This window comes from Bos taurus, chromosome 6 (assembly GCF_002263795.3).
Source record: "Bos taurus isolate L1 Dominette 01449 registration number 42190680 breed Hereford chromosome 6, ARS-UCD2.0, whole genome shotgun sequence".
NCBI classification, from domain to species: Eukaryota; Metazoa; Chordata; class Mammalia; order Artiodactyla; family Bovidae; genus Bos; species Bos taurus.
In genome coordinates this window covers 34,489,483-34,502,557 of record NC_037333.1, presented here as the reverse complement: position 1 = coordinate 34,502,557, position 13,075 = coordinate 34,489,483, and the positions used below count along the sequence as shown (strand labels likewise).

The 13,075-nt window shown below is 40.8% G+C and overlaps 1 protein-coding gene across 3 annotated transcripts in view; it reads left to right on the top strand.

Moving 5' to 3' along the window:
- The first annotated feature begins 1,162 nt into the window (after nucleotides 1-1,162).
- CCSER1 (coiled-coil serine rich protein 1) overlaps nucleotides 1,163-13,075 on the top strand; it is a 1,488,482-nt gene continuing 1,476,569 nt past the window's right edge. The window contains exon 1 of one of the 3 annotated variants that reach the window (XM_005207807.5): nucleotides 1,163-1,595. The gene's annotated coding sequence lies outside the window, so the exon portion shown is untranslated. 3 annotated transcript variants of the gene reach the window in all.

Here is a 13,075-nt window from a genome sequence, read left to right as displayed (position 1 = left end):
TCCACATTTCACAAGTCAGAGTGTGACCAAATTATTTATGTGTGCGTGTACACACACGCACACACTCTTGAAAGAAGCATAGATTGCTTGATTCTTGGAAGCAGTTTGCCAATACAGTAGGACCACCAGATGACAAAATGATGTAATCTGAGCAGGAGTCTAGTTAGTGTCAGGTGTACAAACTCAACACTGGGAATGCATTTGCTATCTAGAAATAGTCCTACAAGCCACCAGAATTGGCTAAAAAATGTTTTCAACACACGAACACACACACACACGCAGAGTTAAATGCATTCCCTCTGCTGTGTTGCCTCCTGCTAAAGACATAAATATACAGGAGTGGAGATAAAGAGGGATGAATGGGAGAGTTCAGGACTCAGGGCAAATCTAAAAGGAAATGAAGCAGTGCAATAGGAGAGAGGATCAAGGGAAAATAAATTAGGTAAGCAACAGCATCATGCATCAGAAGTCTTCTCCATCACTAAACTGGCAAAATTTCTTCAGAGGGCCATCAGTCAAATGATGTCAAAATGGTAACTGGTTTTGTTTGTAATCCCCGTGTTGTCCAGGACCATCTGTGTAACAACACAAGTTCCTCTCCAGGTCACAGTCCCAATGCTTTCATTATCCTACAGACGAGTTGATGACTGTAAATATTTGCTGGGAGGTATCATGGGCTTAGAGTAAGGAAGTCAGGTTTCTTTCCTTGCTGTCTTTGAGGGAGAGACGTGTCAGAATGTTAATAGGCTGTGTGAGAAGGAAAAGAGGACGAAGAATCTCACAATTATTATGTCGGTGGTTTGGAGAGAAAATATACAGTGCATTTTCACTATTAACGCGTCCTCTTCGCAGAGCTTCAGATTTCCTCCCTTCCCCAGTTTTGACCTGCCAGTGCACTTGGACTCTTTGCATGCACGAAGATGGGCTAAGAAGAAAGCCAAGTCAGCATGGTCTGATACGGCTACCCCCAAAACGAAAACTCAGCAACCGGCCAGCACTGGGTGTGCGCGCGTTAATGCGTGAGTATGCATGCGTGGTAACCCGCGGACGCAGTTGGCCGGGCGCCGCCCTCGGAGCCCCCGCCCCCACCCCTCCGGCCCCGGTCTAACCCCTCCCCCAACCCCGACCTTATAAAGGCAGCGCTCGCCGCCGCCCTCCTCACAGTCTGGGAGCGCGGCCTGCCAGAGAGGTGGTTCCCTTGTCCCCCACTCAGTCACACTCCGCGCACTCACACACTTGGAAGCGCCTCCCCACGTCCCTCCCCTGCTCTCCCCTTGCTCTGCTCTTCTCTCTCTCACCACAAATAGTCGCCGACCGACTGCCAATCCGCCTCTCTCTCCCTCTCTCCACAACATGACTGACTGGGAAGCGGTGGCTCAGGCAGAGCAGCTCTGCTGGAGCGGGCAGGAGGAGCAGGAGGATTATTAAATAACGCAGCTCTACTCTGTACAACTGGGAGTAGAGAGAAGGAGCCCAACATCCGAGAAGGGGAGGGAGGGCAGAGGAAGGGGACCGGGAAAGACAGTCCCGTGCCCCGAAGACATAAATCCCCGAGTGCCCGGGAGGAGCCTAACAAGCGGCGCGGAGCCCTCAAGGTAGTAACGCCCCCAGTGCCCCCGCACCCGGCGGGTCGCGCTTCGCGTCGCCGCGACACTGGGGTCGGCCCCGGGCGGACGCGGGGAAGACCGCCCGGCAGGTGACGGCGCCGTGCCCGGGCCGCCCCGGGGCAGCCCCCGCCCAGGCCCCGGGCGCCGGCCATGGGCCAGGCGTGTGCGGCGCGGAGACCTGGCCTGGCGGGCGGGGTGGGAGGGAGGCGGAAGGGCTCGCTCGCTGCGGGCCCGCGACTCTCCGCGCGCTGCGTGGCCTTTTCCTCCGCGCTCCTGAGCGCTCGGATCACCGCGGCTGCGGCCGCCGCTCCGGGGCGGTGAGGAGCGCGGCCGGTCGAGGAGGCAAGAGTTGGAGCAGCTCGGGGCCGCTCCCCTCCTTCGCCACTCTCGTCCCTCAGGTAGAGGCGTCCGGGCAGCGCTGGCCCCAGGGACTGCGGGAGCCCGGGTGGGGGCGGTGGCGGGGAGGGGGAAGGGGGAAGGGGGAAGAGGAAAGGGGGCGGGGAGCCCGGGGCTCCTGGTGGAGCCGCAGTGCCGGAACCTGGACGGCCCCTTGCCTTCGCTCTCTCGTCCTCCGGCGCTGGCTTCCTGGATTGGAGGCGAGACCCTCCCCAGCGGCGGCAGGAACAGCAGCGACTTAGTGTGAACAAATTGCTTTGTGGTGGCGCATCCAGGGCTCTAGGGAGGGGTGTGTTTGTGTGTGTGTGTGTTTTCGCCCTTGGACTAATCACAGCGTTGGTTCACCTGGAGAGAAAATCAGTCTCGAGCTGAAACCGCAGGTGTCCCCTTGCTCCGCCTCCCCCCACCTTCTGGGTTGTGTCCCGGGGACTCGTACACGCAGTGCTGTCAGGGGCAGGGTTGCGCGATGGGGTGATGGAGGGATTTGTGAATGGTGCTGCTCTGCGCGTGGAGGCTGAGCCTTGCTGATGTAAAGGAGGAGGGATCCAGAGTGAGAAGAAAGGCTATTTATGGCAAAGAGTTGTGAAATTTCTCGGGGTTTCCTTCCGTGTTTCCTGAGCTTCTCTGTCTCCCTCTCCTCCTCTATCTCAATTCCTCTCTCCCCTCTTCTTTCTCAGAATTAGAAGCAATTCTGCTTTCTATTCCATCCCCACCCCCTTTCTCGTGGGACCTTGAATATGAGATGAAGGAAGTCAGAAAATCACTTGCCATTTTACAGGTAGAAAAAAACATGCTTTTTACAAGTTACTGATCCTTTGCCTTTTATGTTTGTGTGTACTTATCACGTCTCTTGCCTCTTCAGGCCACCAATAATACTTACAGACAAAACATCTACTTGGTTTCAACAGCTTTCATTTCTAATATCTTTACAGTTGAATACCTTCCCACAGATATCGAACACATTTATACCCCTAAGAAAGGCTGTTAACATAATGTGCACACATTTTACCATAAAACTGGTTTTATTAAAAGCCTTGGGGAAGAAAGAGAAGCAGACAGCTAGGTGCGTTTGTATTGATTATTGCTAATTAGAATTAAAATTAGCTATTAAGAAAAGACCTAAAATACTTTTAGTCTAGTCCACAACACAGTTTGTTTCAGTTTCTTTTCCTGTTTGCTTTATAACAGACAAAAATTCCAGACGTAACGTGAAGCTTAGAGACGTGCCTTAGAATAGTGTATACCAACTGCGTTTTAGCAAATTTATGTTTGTTCTATGAAAAATCTGTGTTTTCATAGAACCATCTACTAGGTTGTAACTGATATAGTAGGATAGTGTCATTATTTTGAATTTGGATGTCTCTAAGCAGCTGTCAAGCACAATGTTTTTAAAACATTGAAATTCTATGTTGTAACAACCAGTTCAATAATTTCAGGAAGAAAGAGAACTGACCAACTTACTGTCAGAGTGGTTTTCATTTAGTATTAATTAAGGAGCTCCTTTTTTGATCAAAACATGCCAACTATTGATGTTTTCTTCCAGTGTGAAAGTAGCTTTCCTTAGTAGTTCTGTTTTGAAGACAAAGCAGAGTTAAAGATTTATTTGATTTGATTAGATTTGTATTGGTTAAAATACATTTTTAACACTGGAGCATGTGTAGTTTTATATATTACATTAAAACATGAACTGAGCGCCCTGGCTCTGAGGGTTGTTAACTTTCTTGAATCATTGGAATGTAGAAGTAATGGGGAATTTTAAAAGGTACTTGATGGGCTATATTATTGTAGTCATTAAATAGTCATACTTATTAATATTTTTTTGACACCATCAGAGAATTAGCAACTTTATTATTTAATGATGCATTTTTATACTATAGAATGTTGATTTACGTTGTCGTGAAGTTGAAAATGAAAAAAATGTATATAATATAGATGTTGGCCTCCTTATTGCATTTTATTATGCAACGTAGTATTCATAATAAAGAGCCTGTCATGTGCAAGGCACTATCTAGGTATTGTGGAGGAATGTAAGACTTCTTTGCCTCCTGCCCTTCAGGAGCTTACTCTCCAGTTGGGGAAAGTCCGATGTTCATGCTTGAACAGTTAACAAACCTTGACAATAAGAGATTGCATGTCTAATGAAGACTGCAGGAGTTCAGAGCATGACAATAACATTTCATACTGAATTTTGTTTGAAAAGGCTTCTAGGGTAGGTAAGACTTCCTTGGTTTTGATCCTAACGGATAAATAGGATTAGTGACTTGTGGATAAGAATATAAAATGTAAAATGCAAGTCTCCTTAAATTGTAGAAAAGAGCAAAAGATATGAGAAAGATAAGTTTGTTTGAAATAGCTTTTGATATTGCAAAGTGGTTGAATTTGTTGTACAAAGTGCAGGGTGAGTCTGTTTTTGATGTACAACATTCTGTACACTGTGTTTTTGGAATTAGTTGTAAATATTTCTGTGCCTAAGAAGACAAGTTTTTTATCTTGCTTTTTAGTGAAAAATATACTCTCTATATATTAGAAAAATACGTAAGTAGAGAATGCTTACCCTAAATATTTAAATATACCACGTCACACTAAAGTGTTGAATTTTGGAATGTACATGAAGTGAGGTGTTCAAGTTATATCCTTAATCAACTCTAATTAGATTTGGTCTAAAGAAAAGAGGATGAGATATGTAAAAGAACAACTGTATAAATAATGAGCAGTCATTGAATGCTTAATATTTTATTCATATAAAATGTATACCTTGTTAACATATTTTCTATCATATTTTGTTTTAAAGTTGTTAGAATGCACTTGCATAATAGTTAATCTATCCTTACATTATTTTCATGAATATATAGCTATGATGTAGGACCTGTGGGAACAATTTTAGAGTTGTAACAGTTTAAAAAATGTTTTAACTATCTTTTGGTAAATGTATTACTAATAAGATTGTGCTCTGTTTATAAGAGTGTGCATTTTTAACTGAGTTACGTGTTCTTTATTTGTTTTTATACAAACACAAAACTGTTTAGAATGCATTCCTCCATTTTAAGAACACAAGAGGTAAGATCTGAATTGACATTGAACCTGTCTAATCAATATGACACTCAGAAGTATTTTATGGTGATAGTAAGGAAATAGTACAAATATTAGATATGACTTTCAGTAGATAACAGAATAGAAGTACTTTCAGTTTAGTTGAATTAAAAGACATATATATATATATATATATATTGTTGACAGTGAATAGATAAGTCATTACTGAAATGAAAATCCCATTAAATCACCAATTTCTATTCATGCAGGAATGGGATGATTTCCAATGTAGTCAAAGTACAGACCAGCATATCTGTTAATTGGTCTCTTTTGAGTTTGGTTTTGGACAATATGTCACAGGTGTATCACTTTGATAATGTAATCTCTCCCATTGTATGACTGACAGCTTTTGCATGATTTCCCTACTGGATAGTGACAAAATCTATTTGCTGTATATTGAGGACATATGCTTTTATCAGCAATATAATCTTCACTATGTGAGAGTGTCATTTAACAATAAAACATGAAGTCTGCAGTGGGAGAAGCAGAGAGAAAAGATGAGTAGATTGATGAAAGACACTAACAAAGGAAACATACTTCAAAAGGTAGCTTAAATATAATATAAAAATGTAAAGCTGACCAGTTTAATCTGCAGTTGATACAGTCCCAGGATATTGTTATCAGTTCTTACTTTAAATGACTGTATTTCATTTTAAGCTGTTTTCATGGCTAAACAAAATGTCAAAAAAAAAAAAAAAAAAAGCGGTGCTTGAAAATGTTTCCTAGGGTATGTGGTATTATATTACAATTAAAAGAAATTCTGCTTGGACCTTTGACAGATAGTTTGCTGTTTGGAAAATTCCTGGCTCTATATTTAGACTAACTTAAAAATATACTTGTTGTTTTTTAATTATTTACACTGTAATAACAATTTAAAAATTTTGATTAAACTTATTACAATTCTTGAACACTGTTGCTGTGTTCTGATACTAAATAAAATCTGAAGGTCATTTATAAGGAAACATTCTGTTATCTAATGGCAAAATCTTAACCTAGAGTGGTAATTCTCAAAATGTCGTTCCCTGGACAATAGCATGAGTGAACTGGTTAAAATGCAATTCCGTTAAATGATTGAATCAGAAACTCTGCATTGGGGTTTCCTGTGTGATTCTTGGGCTTCCTAGGTGGTGCTAGTTGTAAAGAACCTGCCTACCAGTGCAGGGGACATAAGAGACACAGGTTCAATCCCTGGGTTGGGACGATCCCCTGGAGATGGGCAGCTTAACCCACTGCAGTGTTCTTGCCTGGAGAATCCCATGGAGAGAGGAGCCTGGCAGGTTGTGGTCCATAGTGTCTCAAAGAGTTGGACATGAGTGAAGCGACTAAGCATGCACACACGTGTGATTCTTATACTAAAGTTTGAGAACCACTAACTTAGAGTATTCTATAGTGATATTTGAAGGCCATGTCTTGCACCTATTTTATATCTAAATACTTTCCTCAACTGGTAGAGATAACTAGGCTTTGAAAGTTTAGACGTAGAAAGTATTGTACTCTCCATCAGAAGAATTTCATCTTAATTGAGCTTTTTTCTTTTTAAAAAAAATTAAATGACTTTGTAACTCCTTGTTGTTGATTAGGGAAGCAGTACATCAGTGTAGAATTTAACTGGACAATAATGAGCTCAGGCTGGCCTTATTGGTAGTCATTTATAAAGAAAAAAATATGCACAGTGTACAAAGGTTGACCGTCTTTAGTTTTGTTGACTCTTATGTGATATTTTTGGTCTTGGCATTTATAATCATTTTCTCTGTATAAGATTACAGTTATTTTAGCTGCACAATAATAGCTTCACAAGTGTGAAATGTTCTCTCAAATGTTCTTACTGCTGAAAGAATTTTAGATTACATCTGTACGTCTTTCAAGATAAAGATAATGTGTTCAAATCCTATATCTCTCTTAGTATCCTTCTCCCTTTCTTCTTCCTCCATCCTGGCTCCCCACCCCCAGGACTCCCCCACCCCTGCCTTTCAGATACAAGTTCAATCAGCCCTTCCCAAAGGAAACCTTCCTTGGCCTTCTTTGCTGCATCAGTGTCCCTTATATATATTGCTTTAGTTCCATGTTCTTCTTCCTTATGGTACTCATTGCAATTTAATTTTATGTGTATTTGTGTGTTTGGTTCAGTATCATCAAGAATTAACAATGGCCAACACATAAATATTGAATAATTGTATGCCTTCATTCTAAGGATATTTATGTTTTTCCAAAGACTGACCGTTTAAAAAGTATTTTAAAGGGAGTCCCTAGACTATATGAAAATATGGGTGTTGTTTTTCTTTCTATTTTGCAAACAATGAGATGTTTGTTAACAACAGCAGCAATGACTATCATGTGCTGAGCACTTCTTCCATGACAAACACTTACATTTGTTATGCCATGCAGTTCTCCTAACATTATAAAATTTTGTGCATATTTTAGAGATGAGGAAACTGAGGCTCTGTTCTGTGAGCTGCCAAACTACTTATACCAAATATTCATACTTTATTATAATAATTTATAAATTATGAAATCAGTAGATAGAAGGTGTGGAGTGTATTCAGTCCTTATTCCTGTTTTAATTCTGGGCCCAGCAATAGCTGTTCATTATTCACCCTGTTGCTCCTGTCTTCCGTGATGGCTGTTGTTGCTTCTTGGGTGATTGCAATAAGTGATGGAGAACTTGTAAGGCTGATATTCCCATCTTTTTATTACTCTTTTCAGTACTGATATATTTTGCCCTCAGTGCCATAATTCTTTTGCTCCAACTAGTCAGAATCTCCAAAATTATTAGTGGAAATTTAAGATGTAACCGAGTATAGTTTTAAGAATGAGTGCCTATATGTGGAGAATGGTCAAACATTAGATATTCTCCATATTTGGAAATATACAGCATATCTTTTAGCAAGGTACACACACAGATTTCAATACTTTGCTCAAACAAAACTGATATTTCGGGCAGCCTGTTAATTCAACTTGTCTCCCAAGAGAAAAAAAATTACTTGTCAATTTAGTTTCTTTTGACTTTTAATCTTCAACTTATTTACTTAAATATGGCTTTAATCAGTGTTCAAATATTTGAAGCAAAGTAAATATTTTGAAGTATTTATGTATTATGATTCTATAGAAGTCCATGGTCAGCATTACATTTGCTTTTTCTGAAGCTGTCTGCTAGACTCATGGACAGAGTTATATATTTCATAATGTGTTTAAGTCAGTCAATAACATGGATAAAAATAGATGCATAATAACAAAAAGAAAAAAAAAAGATTGGTCGTTTTACTGAGTATCTCACTTAAGGCCTGTTTTGTAGCTTTTTGTCAGAATCTGTTTCTGCCACTGGAATTGTTTACCAGAGCCCTCAGCCATGCCCCTGATTTATGAGCAGTTCTATGGAGTGGAAAGCTTGGCATCTAGTCCGAGACCTTAGAACTTAATATCAAGCCACCCTTGATGTCCAGCTCTAATGTTATAGCATATTTTTAGTAATGCTTCTTTCTTACAATTGAAATGATTTCTCAGTTAATATTTCCCCTGCATCTTGGTAACTTACTCAGTATCACCATTTCTCATAGCATTTGAGTGCAAACATTCTTTGACAGAGCCTTCTTTATTTCTTAAGGATTGGGTTTATGCCTGTGAAACCACTTCATTTCCTGAGCTCTTTCATCTGCCAGCAGACTCTCCCCTGCCTTGTCCCCAGTAACTACTTTCCTGGACTTCTAAAACTTTCCAACTCTAAGAGGTATGCTTCATTCCCAGTACCCACTGTTAGACCTTCATGATGCCAACCTCTTATGGCATATTGTTGTTGTTCTGTTGCTAAATCTTGTCCAACTCTCTGTGACCCCATGGATGCAGCATGCCAGGTTCCTCTGTCCTTCACTGTCTCCCAGAGTGGCCCAGTTTCATGCCCATTGAGTTGGTGATGCTATCTAGCCATCTCATCCTCTGCCACCTCCTTCTTCTTTTGCCTTCAGTCTTTCTGAGCATCAGGGTCTTTTTCAATGAGTTGGCTCTTTGCATCAGATGGCCCAAGTACTGGAACATTAGCTTCAGCATCAGTCCTTCCAATGAATATTCAGGATTGATTTCCTTTAGGACTGACTGGTCTGATCTCCTTGCTGTCTAAGGGACTCTCAAGAGTATTCTCCAGCACCACAATAGGAAAGCATCATTTCTTTGGCTGTCAATCTTTTTGATGGTCCAACTCTCATATCCATACATGACTACTGGAAAAACCTTTGCTTTGAACATGTGGACTTTTGTCAAAAATGGTGGCAGGTTTTTAATATGCTGTCTAGGTTTGTCCTAGTTTTCCTTCCAAGGAGCAAGTGTCTTTTAATTTCATGGCTGCAGTTACTGTCCGCAGTGATTTTGGATCCCAAGAAAATAAAATCGTTACTGCTTTCACTTTTCCTCCTTCTGTATGGCTCCACCCCCAGATATAGGTTGGTTGGATTTCTTGGAAATATTTACAGCTGGGGTTGTATTGTGCTTTCCAGACTGAAGGGCAAGTCTAGTTCCAGGTTCTGATCATCACCAGATTGCTTCATTTTGCTACATGTTATCTTCTGTGTGGCTGTGTCCCACTATAGTGCTAACTCATTCATCATCATTGACAGCAAACATTTTGTAAATGCTTATTATGTATGTCAGTCTGTTTCAAAAAGGATGTACCTCCTGTGGTTCTTTAATCCACATAAATGGAATACAGATTCTTCCCTGTCTGGTTTGTTTCTGTAATTCTAAGTCAGTTGTTTATTTCAAGATGACCTGGCTTTTCTTCATTCTGCTTTATAACCTTATTTGAATATAATATAGTTGGAATGTCAGACAGCTGAAGAAAGAAAGATGGTGTGATGCCTTCTCTAATTTTCCCTGTTTGTTAACGAAAACTAGAGGTATTCCTGTGTTCAGGAAGTGTTTGGTAAGCCAGGTATACTGCCTTAATTCAACTTCCTTATCAACCAAATTCAGACTGCTACTGCTGCTAAGTCACTTCAGTCGTATCCAACCCTGTGCGACCCCATAGACGGCAGCCCACCAGGCTCCCCCGTCCCTGGGCTTCTCCAGGCAAGAACACTGGAGTGGGTGCCATTTCCTTCTCCAATGCATGAAAAGTGAAAAGTGAAAGTGAAGTCGCTCAGTCCTGCCGGACCCTTAGCGACCCCATGGACTGCAGCCTACCAGGCTCCTCCGTCCGTGGGATTTTCCAGGCAAATTCAGACTAGCGTGTCATATTTCTTATGTATCTGTTCACTGCAGTTAGGTTTTTCCTGGAAAGTTAAATACTATGATTCTGTTAGTGAGTTGTTATTGCTTTTGTTTGTGGCTTTTTTTTCTTTCGTTGTTTTTTGCTTGATTTTGGCAGTAGCAGTAATTGATACATCATAAACCAGTGTAAGATTTACAAATAAAACCAAACAAGTATAAAAACATGGCAGAAACAAATGCAGATATAGGCTTTGACATTCTGGTCAATTCTTTCTCAACTATTTTAATTTGTTTGATTGTTTTTGTTATTTATAGATATACAAATTACCAGAGCATTAAGTCATTAAGTCTGAATATATGAAATGTGTTTAGTGAGTACTCTTTAATATAAAGTATTATTTAGAACATTCAGGAAAAACTTGAAAGACATGATATGAAGCTTAAGAAAAGGAAAAACATACCTCTATATAAAAATCAAGTTCAATATTAGAAATGCAGACTAAGAGTAACTTATTTCATGTAAAGTTTTGAAATGTCTTACTGAAACAACAGTTAGAACTGGACATGGAACAACAGACTGGTTCCAAATAGGAAAAGGAGTACATCAAGGCTGTATATTGTCATCCTGCTTATTTAACTTATATGCAGAGTACATCATGAGAAACGCTGGACTGGAAGAAGCACAAGCTGGCATCAAGATTGCCGGGAGAAACATCAGTAACCTCAGATATGCAGATGACACCACCCTTATGGCAGAAAGTGAAGAGGAACTAAAGAGCCTCTTGATGAAAGTGAAAGAGGAGAGTGAAAAAGTTGGCTTAAAGCTCAACATTCAGAAAACTAAGATCATGGCATCTGGTCCCATCACTTCATGGCAAAATATAGATGGGGAAACAGTGGAAACAGTGTCAGACTTTATTTTTTGGGGCTTCAAAATCACTGCAGATGGTGATTGCAGCCATGAAATTAAAAGACGCTTACTCCTTGGAAGGAAAGTTATGACCAACCTAGACAGCATATTCAAAAGCAGAGACATTACTTTGCCAACAAAGGTCTGTCTAGTCAAGGCTATGGTTTTTCCAGTAGTCATGTATGATGCGAGAGTTGGACTATAAAGAAAGCTGAGCGCCAAAGAATTGATGCTTTTGAACTGTGGTGTTGGAGAAGACTCTTGAGAGTCCCTTGGACTGCAAGGAGATTCAACCAGTCCATCCTAAAGGAGACCAGTCCTGCGTGTTCATTGGAAGGACTGATGCTGAAGCTGAAACTCCAATACTTTGGCCACCTGTTGTGGAGAGCTGACTCATTTGAAAAGACCCTGATGCTGGGAAAGATTGAGGGCAGGAGGAGAAGGGGACGACAGAGGATGAGATGGTTGGATGGCATCACCGACTCGATGGACATGGGTTTGGGTGAACTCTGGGAGTTGGTGATGGACAGGGAGGCTTGGTGTGCTGCGGTTCATGGGTTGCAAAGAGTCAGACATGACTGAGCGACTGAACTGACAATAAAACCAACGGGTTAGTATACTAGAATTCCTAAATTTTCAAAGGAATGCTACCTACTTGGCAGATAGCTCAAGATCAGAGTTATTTGATTTTGTTTTCAATTTTTAATACTATATTTATGTGCAGACAGACCCAATAAAACTAAATGTATTCATTAATAAATGAGTTTCTTAAAAGTTAGAATGTACCTCCTTGAGCAGTAGTTTTAAAAATAAAGTACAGATTACTAAATTGGGCCGTAAAAAAGCATTATAAATTTGTACAGCAAACATATAACCTTGCAGCAACATTGTGGCTAAAATTAACTTTGAGGTATATTTCCTACAGTGTTCCTCAAGGTGTAAATATGGTGATATTGGGAAACATCTTCATCAACACTAGTTCATCTTTTGAAAGGGTTCTGCAGTGGGAGGGTCTAAGTTGATTACAGGGAAAGTGTAATATGAAGCATCCCATGGGGACATTTTGAGGGTCCCAGATCCAAGTCCTGCTCAAAACGCTGAAAGGATAAAGACACTACAGTAGTAACTATCTAGTGAAGAGTAGGAGAGAATTGCCTTCCATGATATTTCTGAGGACCATCAGGTTCACTGGATGATAATGAAAGAAACACATAACCCCAGAATCTAATATAGGGAATGATTTAATGATGTACTGTGTTTTAAATACCAAAAAGTTTTAGTTGAATATGGGATGTACGTGTGTGTGTTAGTCGCTCAGTTGTGTCCGACTCTTTGCGACCCCGTGGACTGTAGCCCACCAGGCTCCTTTGTCCATGGGATTCTCCAGGCAAGAATACTGGAGTGGGTTGCCACATGAGATAGATTGGTAAATTTGAAGTTCTGGAGATGAGATCTCCAACCCCACTTCCGACAGGCTAGTCCTCAGTCTGTCTAGTCACCTTTGAGGCAAGGGAGCTCTCCAGGGTACTAGATTCTTGTTGAAATCCTCCCTTGCAAAATATTTTGTTGTTTTTGTTTTTGCTTATCATAGCCTTTCATAGCCATTGCAGATGCTGCATCATTCACTTGAAATGACTGACCTTCCATTATTTGACTTATTCTTGTGAGTCTTTGAAGGCTCAATGCAAATGTAAGTTCAAGGATGCCTACTTCAGCCCCATGTAAGAAGCCTGTTCTGAGTTCTAATAGCAGGCTGTGTATATCACTATCAAATCTCCATTTAAAGTATCATAATTTACTCTTTGCTTATGCTTCATGTCCACTAGATTGTAAACTTAATGAGGGCAGAGTTTTGTGCTTTGTTCTCTTTTTCAAA